The following is a 10,900-nucleotide window of genomic DNA, read 5'->3' on the forward strand; positions in this document are numbered from 1 at the left end:
TATAGATAATAAGACTGGAGAGTTGGCAATGAAAGGAAACTGAGAGACTCCTGGCGAACTGGCCAGTACAGTGCCCTCATTAATAGCTTGCATGAAAGCTTATAAGATTCTCAAGCATTAGTTTCATGTATTATTTATCTTTGGAATCTCAGAACTCAGCCCAGAGTGAGGCAATGACATTCAGTACATGTTTTGCTGAGTTTAGCAGAAATGAATAATGAACAGTCAAACATCTATAGAAGAATGGAAAGTAACATAAGACCACATAAATTACCGTTGATGCCTACTATGTGGCTCATGCTTGCATTTTTTTTAATCATCAGGAAATCCTTTAAGATTATTATTACAATAATCTTAGAGATGATAAAACTAAGTCTCATAAATATTCTTTGAAGGGAAGAATCATCCACCAAATCCATAGTCTACTGTGGCTTGTTGAGTATGGCCCCAGCCAGCTGGGATTGTTCACATGACAGTGGCATTATTTTATTTTATTTTATTTTTTATTTTTTTATTTTTTTAAAGATTTTATTTATTTATTTGAGAGAGAGAGACACAGCGAGAGAGGGAACACAAGCAGGGGGAGTGGGAGAGGGAGAACCAGGCCTCCCACTGAGCAGGGAGCCCGATGCGGGGCTCGATCCCAGGACTCTGGGATCGTGACCTGAGCCGAAGGCAGACGCTTAACGACTGAGCCACCCAGGCACCCTGACAGTGGCATTATTTTAAAAGAAAGAGCATAAACAGTGCAAGGACTCTTGTTGCTATTCCAGAGTTAGCACATTGGCATTTCTACCAAATTCTGTTGGTCAAGAAGTCAACAAATCAGCCCAATTCACAGGGTGGGGTAATAGATTCTACCTCTTGATGGGGGAATCTGCAGTCACATTGGAAAGGGTCTAAATAGAGAAGTAAGTGAAGATTTGGGAACATTTTTTAAATCAATCTACCAAAATGAGTGAGTCTTAAAGTTCCCCTTCTGGCCCTGGTAGCTCTACAAGGCTAAAATAAGCAGAAGTAGAAGACAGAATTTCAGAGGCTGACTTTGCATTGAGGCAAAGTTGGTCTAAAAATAGTATTTGAGGCAAAGCTGATCTGAAATATAGCCTCCTAGTTATAGAATCCCAAGTACTTCTGTAGGTGGCACCTTGTACCAAGATGAGATCTATTAGGGGACCTCCACAGTGATACCTGGAAATTTCTGCAATAATAGAGAAATAAATTCACCCAATGTCTCTGCTATATCATTATGAGTAAGTTACATAGCAAAATGTGATCAACAAAAATAACTCCCTACATCTAGCTTCCGCTGGCTTTGAACATTTGCTACAAGTTTCTCCCTTGGTACCGTCATGACACAAGACCAAATCTTATGAAAATAAGTCCTATTTATTTTTCATTCACTCATTCTTCTATCTAGTCAACAATGCCTGGCTAATAAGATTCAGCAATGGGAAGTTGCCCAAGCTTTCTGTCATCTAAATGAGAAGAATTACATTTATGAATCAGGCTAAATCACTGTTAAGGCATGTACCCAAAACCTGATACTTGACTTCCATATTGATTATAGATATTTTTTCTGCTTACCAGTGACACCATGAAGGCAGTAACTCTGACAGTGCAGTAAAGAGAAGAGTCAGAATGAAGGTGCATTTTTTAGGAATGGTATGGTGAGAATATTATATGCATAAAAGAGATATTGTAAACAATGTCAACATTTGTTTAAAGTGCATATTTGATGGATCTAGGGAAGGCCAAAGGGGACATCACCAAGGGGAGGAGGAATTACTATTCAAAAGAAGAAAGGAAACTTTTTTAAAGAGATGAAGAAAGTAAGAAAGCATGTGTGATGATCTACACAAAGTTTCATTAAAAAAAAAAAGAAGGGTTCCTTGAAATAGGTTATCACTGATGCCTGTAAGCTCAGTAGTGCAGGTAATGAGTTCATTTTCTGGTAAGTGTGATTTGGGAAGACAGTACAAGGAGTTTTAGTACAGTCAGTATGAAAATTTTGAAATGGGATTATTTGGAGACAAAAAAAAAAAAAAAAAAAAGCCAAGCCAGTGGGCACCAGGAAGTGGTTGAGTCTGATCAGCATGACTTGTATGGATCTAGAGAGCTCATGGCACAGATGGCTCAACAATAGTGCTAAGCAGTGTCCCAAAACAAGGGTCAAAATGAAACTTTTTAGATAACTGTTTAGAAATTTTCTATTTAGATCAAATTACCCAAAATACTCTGAGTGTGTTATCATTCAATGTTGCATAAAAGTATCCTGATACTTTACAATGTAAGTGCATTATGAACACTTTCATTAGTTCTTTTCCCCAGCTTGCCTAAAGGTTCCAGTGTGCAAATAATTCTCAGTTAGTTCTATGAAAGTGCATTAAGTCTTTGAGGTTTAATGCTCTAGGGTGGCATTCAGTTCCTCTGAGTGGTAATTTACTAAATAGTAGGGTGGGATGCTAACTTCCTTATCCAAAGAAGTGAACTGGAGCAAAGAATTAAGGGGCTCGTCCATATTCAAAAAGCTTATTATAGAACTGCAACATCAGAGCTAGTGAACATAGGGTAAGAGTACTACATAAAAAAGAAAAGTGAGCTTCCCTTTGATAATATATTATTTCCAATTGGCTAATAAAAAGGAAAATGGCATATAAAAAGCATGCAATTTTTCTAATTAGATCAGCATGATCTCTGCAATCTTCTCCAAAAGTATTCAATACTTTGGGCTATTTAAATCCATTTAGGCCTTTTTGAAAGGAACTAAAGGGAGAACATACTTTCAATGGTGTATGTAGCTTTCTTTTTATGTAGGACAAAGGAATTCTCTCATATTTACTAAGCATCATGTCTTCAAGTAACAGGGATTTATTTAGCATCAGTTCAAACTGTCCTATCTGCCAAAATGATCCATTCTCAATGACTTTTTAAAATGACTTGAACATCTCAATTCACTTGTGCTCCCCACCCAGGCTTTTAGAAAAGCAGGAAAATTGTTTTAATATTTTGAAAGGCATCCATTAAGATGATTCTGTTTAAAACACTAAGTAACTTAATGGTATTTTCAGTGCTACACAAAATATTCTAACCATGAAAAAAAATTCAACTAACTACCAAAATGTAGGAGCTCATTAACTTTAAAAGATATGAACTGCATATAGAAGTCAGTGTAGCAGCTAGGAAATTTCTGAGTAGTTGGTAGCTACTCCTTTAATTATTTATTTTTAATTTAAATGAAAATTAAATAGAACACATTATTCTAAGCATCTAATTGAAAAATAATTTTATTGGAAAAAGGATAGTATATAAAACAGAACTGAACTGTAAAAAGTTTCAGCACAGATGTAATATAAAACCTTTTCACAAGCTTAATGTATCTTAAAAAAAATTTCAGTTGAATTGTTTTGAGGTGCTAAATTAAACAGACACTAATCAGGTTTGTAGGGGGCTATTGCTAGGCATGGAGTAATGTCCATAAGGATGTTACAAGTACATGTGCCTTTGAATTTGTGGGTTCCATAGATGTTGTTTCTATCAATCCCCAAAAGAGGCTAAACCACAAATAACACTGGAGAAATGTAATGGGTCCATAGATTGGACTCAGAGGAAGTAACTACCTAAAATCTGGTTCTTTCTGATTTTAAAGCTTTCTAAGAAGAGAATATTTCCTAAGATACTTATTTACTTTGAAAAATAAATAATGTACATAAGCTACTTGTCTTGATTTATTTCTCCCAAAGATACTGTTTCCTTTACATCAAACAATGCTAATAACCAATTCTATTCAAAGGTAGTATTTTAAAAAGGAAAACTTTGATCTAACTTTTGAGTAGAATTATAAGTACTAGACACTATGAAAATGCATATATTTATTTTAAGGTCATTAAAATCATGTATATTCGATTTACATTCTCACTAAATTTGAAAGCAGATGCTTGAGAAATCCACAAGGGAAACAAAACAGAAGAAAACATTTTCATAGTTTCCATCTGTCATTCAGTATAGAAAAAAGGCAATAGGGGTGCCTGGGTGGCACAGTCAGTTAAGCCTCCCATTCTTGATTTCAGGTCATTATCTCATGGTTGTGAGATCGAGTCCTGTGTTGGGCTCCACAATGGGTGAAGAGTCTCCTTGAGATTCTCGCTCCCTCTCCCTCTGCACTTCCCACTTTTGCTCTCTCTCTAAAATAAATAAATATATCTTTTTTTAAAAAAAGGACACAAAAAAAAGTAATAATCACAGCTTTTGGAAGTATTTTTAGTGTTGATTGTCCTGCGTTAGTTTCAAATAAAACAAAGAAAAACTCATTTCAATAATTACCCATTCACACTATAGTTGATATATTTGATCTCATGGATTAAGGAAAATGGAAAGAATCTCCATTTTATTTTATTATTTTTTATTCTTTGGAAAAAAATCTCCATTTTAAATTGTTCTTCTTTTGGCCTGATGTTAGATGTAGCAGTGTAAGTAAAAATGCCAATCTAAAAGATAGAATTTTCTCATGTAACCAATTTTTGAATATTATTTAACCCAAAGGGAAAAGAAGAAGCAATGCATAAGGGCACAATACTGAAAATAAAGTGTTCAAGAAAGGAGGAATTTCTTTTTAGCTTTGAAGTCCTAGTATAGTTTGAGTAAAAGCACTAAATGGAGTTTTCTTCTATTTTCAGTAAATATTCAGTTTTCTTCTCCCTCTCTTGAAATTATAAGTAATGTGGAATAGTAAGGTTTCACGGCAACAACAAGTTTAGACTCAATGAGTTATGTAATCAAGATGTCAAAACACCTGGGGCACCTGGATGGCTCAGTTGGTTCAGTGTCCAACTCTTGATCTCAGCTCAGGTCTTGATCTCAGGGTTGTAAGTTCAAGCCATGTGTTGGACTCCACACTGGATCTGCAGCCTACTTAAGAAAAAAGTGTTAAACACCTGAAGATTCAAGAATTAATGGTGGGAACAAATGTCTGAAGTTGGAATTTGTCCCCAATCAATGTCACTTCACAAATCCAAATCACGTCTGCATACAGCTTTGAAAATTTTAGTCTTTCCACATGGTATTTCAATGTATATATTGGCAATTTAATTCTGATAATCAATGCTGCTATAGTAACAACCACTGAGTCAGCAATAATTACAGAAATACATTTTGGCCAAGACATTAAACATACAAATGTTAAACACAAATATTTCTCCTCTGCTGCAAAGTGAGGGTGAAGGGAGGTGAGAAGGGAAGTGCTTTCACAGGAAGTGCTATGTCATCCATTGTTGGGATATCTATTTTTATCCAGGACAATGATCAAATAGTACATTTTTTTTAAAGATTTTATTTATTTATTTGAGAGAGCAAGAATGAGAGAGAGTACATGAGAGGGGGGAGGGTCAGAGGGAGAAGCAGGCTCCTCGCTGAGCAGGGAGCCCGATGCGGGACTCGATCCCGGGACTCCAGGATCATGACCTGAGCCGAAGGCAGTTGCTTAACCAACTGAGCCACCCAGGCGCTCGATCAAATAGTACATTTTTATAAAAAGAAAATAAGATCAGAGGATTGCATCAATGTCATATGCTGTTTGTGATATTGTACCAAAGTTTTGCAAAATGTTACCATTGGAGAAAACTGAATAAGGGTACAAAGATCTCTCTGTATTATTTAAAACTTCATCTAAATCTCTGATTATCTTAATGAAAATTTAATTAAAAATGTAAGTTTTGCCTGAAAATGGAGTTCACATGCACTACCTTTCACCACAGTGTATCAGAAAAAATGCTGATGAGGCAGAGAATGCAGAGATAAGTCAAAAAATTAAAGTCTAGAGGAAAAAGCAGCTACATGGTTGCTTAAAAATACAGTGTACTAATACATGGAAAAGAAAGAAACCAGATCACTTTCATATACCATACACAAAAATAAACTCAAATTGAATTAAAAACCTAAATGTGAGGCAGGAAGTGATAAAATTCCTAGAAGAAAACATAGGTAGTAATTTCTTTGATATCAGCCATAGAAACATTTTTCTAGATATGTCACCTCAGGCAAGGGAAAGGAAAGCAAACATGAACTACTAGAACTACACCGAAATAAAAAAAACTTTTTGCACAGTGATGGAAACCATCAATAAAACAAATGGCAACCTACTGAATGGGAGACCATATTTGCAAATGATAAGAGATTAGTATCCAAAATATATAAAGAACTTATACAACTCAACACACACACAAAAACAAACCAAACAAAAAAATAAATAGTCTGATTGAAAATGGGCAGAGGACCTGAATAGACATTTTTTTCCAAAGAAGACATACAGATGTCTTTAATGTGCCAACAGACACATTAAAGGATGCTCAACAACACTAATCAATAGGGAAATGCAAATCAAAACTACAATAAGGTATCACCTTACACCTGTTAAAATGACTAGAATCAAAAAGTAAGAACAAGAGTTGGTGAGAATCTGGAGAAAAAAGAACCCTCGTGCAATGTTGGTGGAAATGTAAACTGATGCACCCACTGTGAAAAACAGTGTGGAAATTCATCAACGAATTAAAAATAGAAATACCATATGATCCAGTAATTCTACTAAGGCATATTTACCCAAAGAAAACAAAAACACTAATTTGAAAAGATATACACGCCCTTATGTTTATAGCAGCATTATTTACAATAGCGAACATATGGAAGCAGTCCAAGTGTCCATCAATAGCAATTGGATAAAGAAGTTGTGATATATGTATATAATGAAATATTAGTCAGGCATAAAAAAGAGGATGAGATCCTGCCATTTGTGACAATATAGATGGACCTAGAGGGTATCATGCAAAGTGAAGTAGGTCAGACAAAGAAAGACAAATACGATATGATTTCACTTATATGTGGAATCTAAAAAACAAACAAACAAAAAAATGAACAAAAAACTGACCAAACAAACAAAAAGCAAAAACAGACCCATAAATACTGAGAACAAGCTGATGGTTGCCAGAGGGGAGAAAACAGAGGGATGAACAAAATGAGCGAGGTGGAGTGGGAGATACAGGCTTCCACTTATGGAATAATTCATGAGGGTAAAAAGTACAGCATAGGGAATGTAGTCAATGGCACTTTAATAGCATTGTTTGATGGTAGCTACACTTGTGGTGAGCACAGCATAATGTATAGACTCGTAAAATCACTATGTTGTACACCTAAAACTCATGTAACATGTGTCAACTATGCTTCAATAAAAAAATATATAGCATATTAATAGAAAATTTGAGTTGTGTTAAGGACAACGATATTGAAAAGATATTTGTGGGGCCCCTGGGTGGCTCAGTCGGTTAAGTGTCTGCCTTTGGCTCAGGTCATGATCTCAGGTTCCTGGGATCGAGCCCCACATTGGGCTCCCTGATTAGCATGGAGTCTGCTTTTTCTCCCTCAGCCACTCCCCCTTGCTCCTGCTCTCTCTGTTAAATAAATAAAATCTTAAGAAAAGAAAAGAGAAGATATTTTGTTACTCATGGTTCCCAAGAAGAAGGAGCACCCCATGCCCTGGGGTGGGTGGGAGGGGGAGACATGAGGAAGTACTGAGGTCCATCAGGAGCAGAGGGAGTGTGTGTGTGTGTGTGTGGGGGGGGACAAGAGTCTTTATTGTAATTTCCTTGGAAGGAATGGGCAATGAAAATTAAACAGATTTAGGATTGGCTAGCTTGAATAATTTCACCAGGCTCTGGGACATAGTGGCTAAACCTAGTTGTCTAGTGCCTGCCCCTATGGTAATTAGGACAGGTGCATAGTGGTCCAGGGAAAGCCCAGTAAAGGAAGTGGTTGGTATGTGGGTTATGGATTGACTGGTTTGTATCTGAAAAAGCACACCTCTTGGTGGAGGATTCCTTCTCAAGGAGCAGGGAGTGAGAAAAGAGGCAAGAGGCTAAGGCAAGGGACTCAGTTATACTATTGAGTGCTCTGGAACAAAAGTTCCAGAATACACATGTAGGGCAAATGTTAAAACAACATCAAATTTACAGAAGCTTGAAACATTGTTAATGCAATGTCTAAGTACACAAGCAAAAGTTTTCCTGGAAGTAATGGAGGCAGCCAGCAAAGTGCCAAAATATTAGAGAGAGGCAGACACCTTTAAAATGAATTGATTATTTCTGTATTTTGAGAGGACATTTGAGGTATTTGCAGAGGCAAAATTTAGGTACTTTTCACTAATAGTTACATAACACTTGGCTGAATGTATTCATTTACAAGAATTTGTCCAGGTAATTGGTTTTGTGGATTAATAACGTGTGGCTTATTTCCACCACATCATTTACAAATTAGTATTCTTTAACCATCTGATTTACAGTAAAAATTATATAATATTATATTCAGAAATTAATGAACCTAAAAGAATTATTAATGCAAATATTAAATGTTGTGGGTATAGAATGAAGAGTGAGGGAGAGGCCTGCTCTGCATAATCCATTAGCATCACCCAAACACAGATGCTTCGTTCCTTTGGGACCATGTTTATGAGTCTTCAGAATGCACTCATTGTTTTCATACAATCTCCAAGGTTTCTCAGAACTCCATTGCACAAGCTGGTTTCTTTCTGCTCCTATACCCACACAAAATTCCATTAGTGTCAGAAGCTTATTCCTTCCCCTAGACTGGTCCCAAGAAAAACTTGCACTTGGTCTTAGACAGGGAGAAAAATCCTCTCAGCCTTACGCAGTCATATGCAATCCCTCTTCCTAAAGACCCACGGACCATCCCAAATTTCGCAAGTAGAATTTTGAATTTTATAACCTTCCAGCTGAGACAAACACATTATTCAAACCTGTGACATACTAATGGGAAAAAGGATTTTAACTATTTGACAATCGCTATTTTTTTCATACTCTCCCCTATAGTACTCCTTTCTGTCTTTTGATTTTTGTTTGTTTGGGGTCAAATCATATGGCTCCAAAGTCAAATCATGACTCTCCTATTAAACTATCTTTGCTTACTTTAGACAAGGTCCCAAACTATCAATTCATGGTCTGCATGATAGTAATAGAAACATCAATATCTATAAATTATAGTTTTTGTGAAGAAGAAAGCATTTAATATAGGCAAATCACTAAACATAGTATCTGACAAATATTAAGCACTAAAAATTTAGTTATGATGACTGTGATTATCTAAACAATATTGATACTTTACACATGGTACTTGGTTATTTTCTTTCTATTTCAAACTTACTGTGACATTAATGATAAAAAATAAAAAGAAAGAAGTAGATAAACCTAAAAAGCCAGCATGAACAAAGATACATGATGTGTTTAAGATTTCTCCTCTCTAGAACAACATAAAAAGAAATAAAATCCAGACAAGCTAAGAAGAATTACTATTTCCTCAGGCATTTCAGCCAAGTATTCTCAAAAATTTCTGAGAGAAAATGAACAAAACATTTCTACTAGAATCCATTGCAGACCCTTTAGCACAATTGCACTTATTATGCTTACCTTTCTCTTTCCAGTTACAAATAGTCATTTCAACAAAGCATTTTGATCTTTTCACAAAAAACTTGATGCTGTTATTTGAGCTGGCAAAGTAGAACCAGGTCCCAATAACATTCTGCCTATGCCTATCAACTGACGTCCTTAAGAAACAAACACAAAGAATCAAGAATAAAAGGTAGCTGGTCAATAAGTAAATGGATAAGATAGTTTTCTGAGATTTTATGTAGCAAGCTTCAACTTTATACAGTCTCACACAACACTTTATACATCCTTCATAAGAACCCTAAAAATTAGAATTAATTCCTGAAAAATTGCCCAGGAATTTCTTTCTTGAAGAAATCATACAAAGAGCAGCCCTAGGAAAACACACTGAAGTCTCAATGGGAGAAATAGCTCCACTGTAAAACAAAAACAAACACCAAAATGCTAGTCTTAGACATGTTGGGAATTCCCTGCTTAGAAGGAAGCAAGTGATAAAAAACAGAAGGACCCCTAATGCCCAGAGCTCATTATCTCCACTGTTAAATAGAAATATAGTGACGCAGAAAACAAATGAGAAGATAAGAGAAGCAAGCAGGAGGCAGAAGCAAAGGCATGCTGAAAGCTCCTGATGAGCATCCCTTCTCTATGTCAGCTCTTCACACAGGCAGCAAAATGACCTTCTTTTAGAAAGTAGAAGTTCGGGCGCCTGGGTGGCTCAGTTGGTTAAGTGACTGCCTTCGGCTCAGGTCATGATCCTGGAGTCCCGGGATTGAGTCCCACATCGGGCTCCCTGCTCAGCAGGGAGTCTGCTTCTCCCTCTGACCCTCCTCCCTCTCGTGCTCTCTCTCATTCTCTCTCTTGCAAAAAAAAAAAAAAAAAAAGAAAGTAGAAGTTCCCACTGGGACAGAGGAAAGAGGATGAGAATTCAAATTAAGTGGAGTCCCCTTGCGGGGCATCACTGTGTTTGAGGAACTATTTGAAGCCCAATGGTATTCCAGACAACATGAAGCAAGGACTATATAATGCCCCCTGAAAAAGACAAATTTTCCAACAAATATGTTATTCAAATATAAAAGTAGCATAAATTCTTAGGAGTATAGCAACTGTGAGCATTTCCTCATATTAAAAAAATAAACAAAAAGTAAACAAAGCAAAAAACACCACTCAGGGAAGGAATCCCATCAACTAAATGTAAAGGAATAGCTCAGTTGGAAGTCAGGGAGGAATCATGGAATCTATGTGCAAGACAGTCTATGGCTGAACAAGTGGGAGAAACAAGACATGTAATGTTTGATTTGAAGTTTAAAATCTTGGTAATGTAAAAATTAAAACATAAGAAAAAATTGGAAGTAAAGATGAAGAAGAATGTGAATAAATATGGTTGTATTCTAATATGCCTGTAATGACTGTTACCAAGTCCCATCTAAATTGACTTTTAAAATGAGGACATTAAT

The sequence above is a fragment of the Mirounga leonina genome, unplaced genomic scaffold (assembly GCF_011800145.1).
Source record: "Mirounga leonina isolate KUSES-001 unplaced genomic scaffold, KU_Mleo_1.0 Mir_106, whole genome shotgun sequence".
NCBI classification, from domain to species: Eukaryota; Metazoa; Chordata; class Mammalia; order Carnivora; family Phocidae; genus Mirounga; species Mirounga leonina.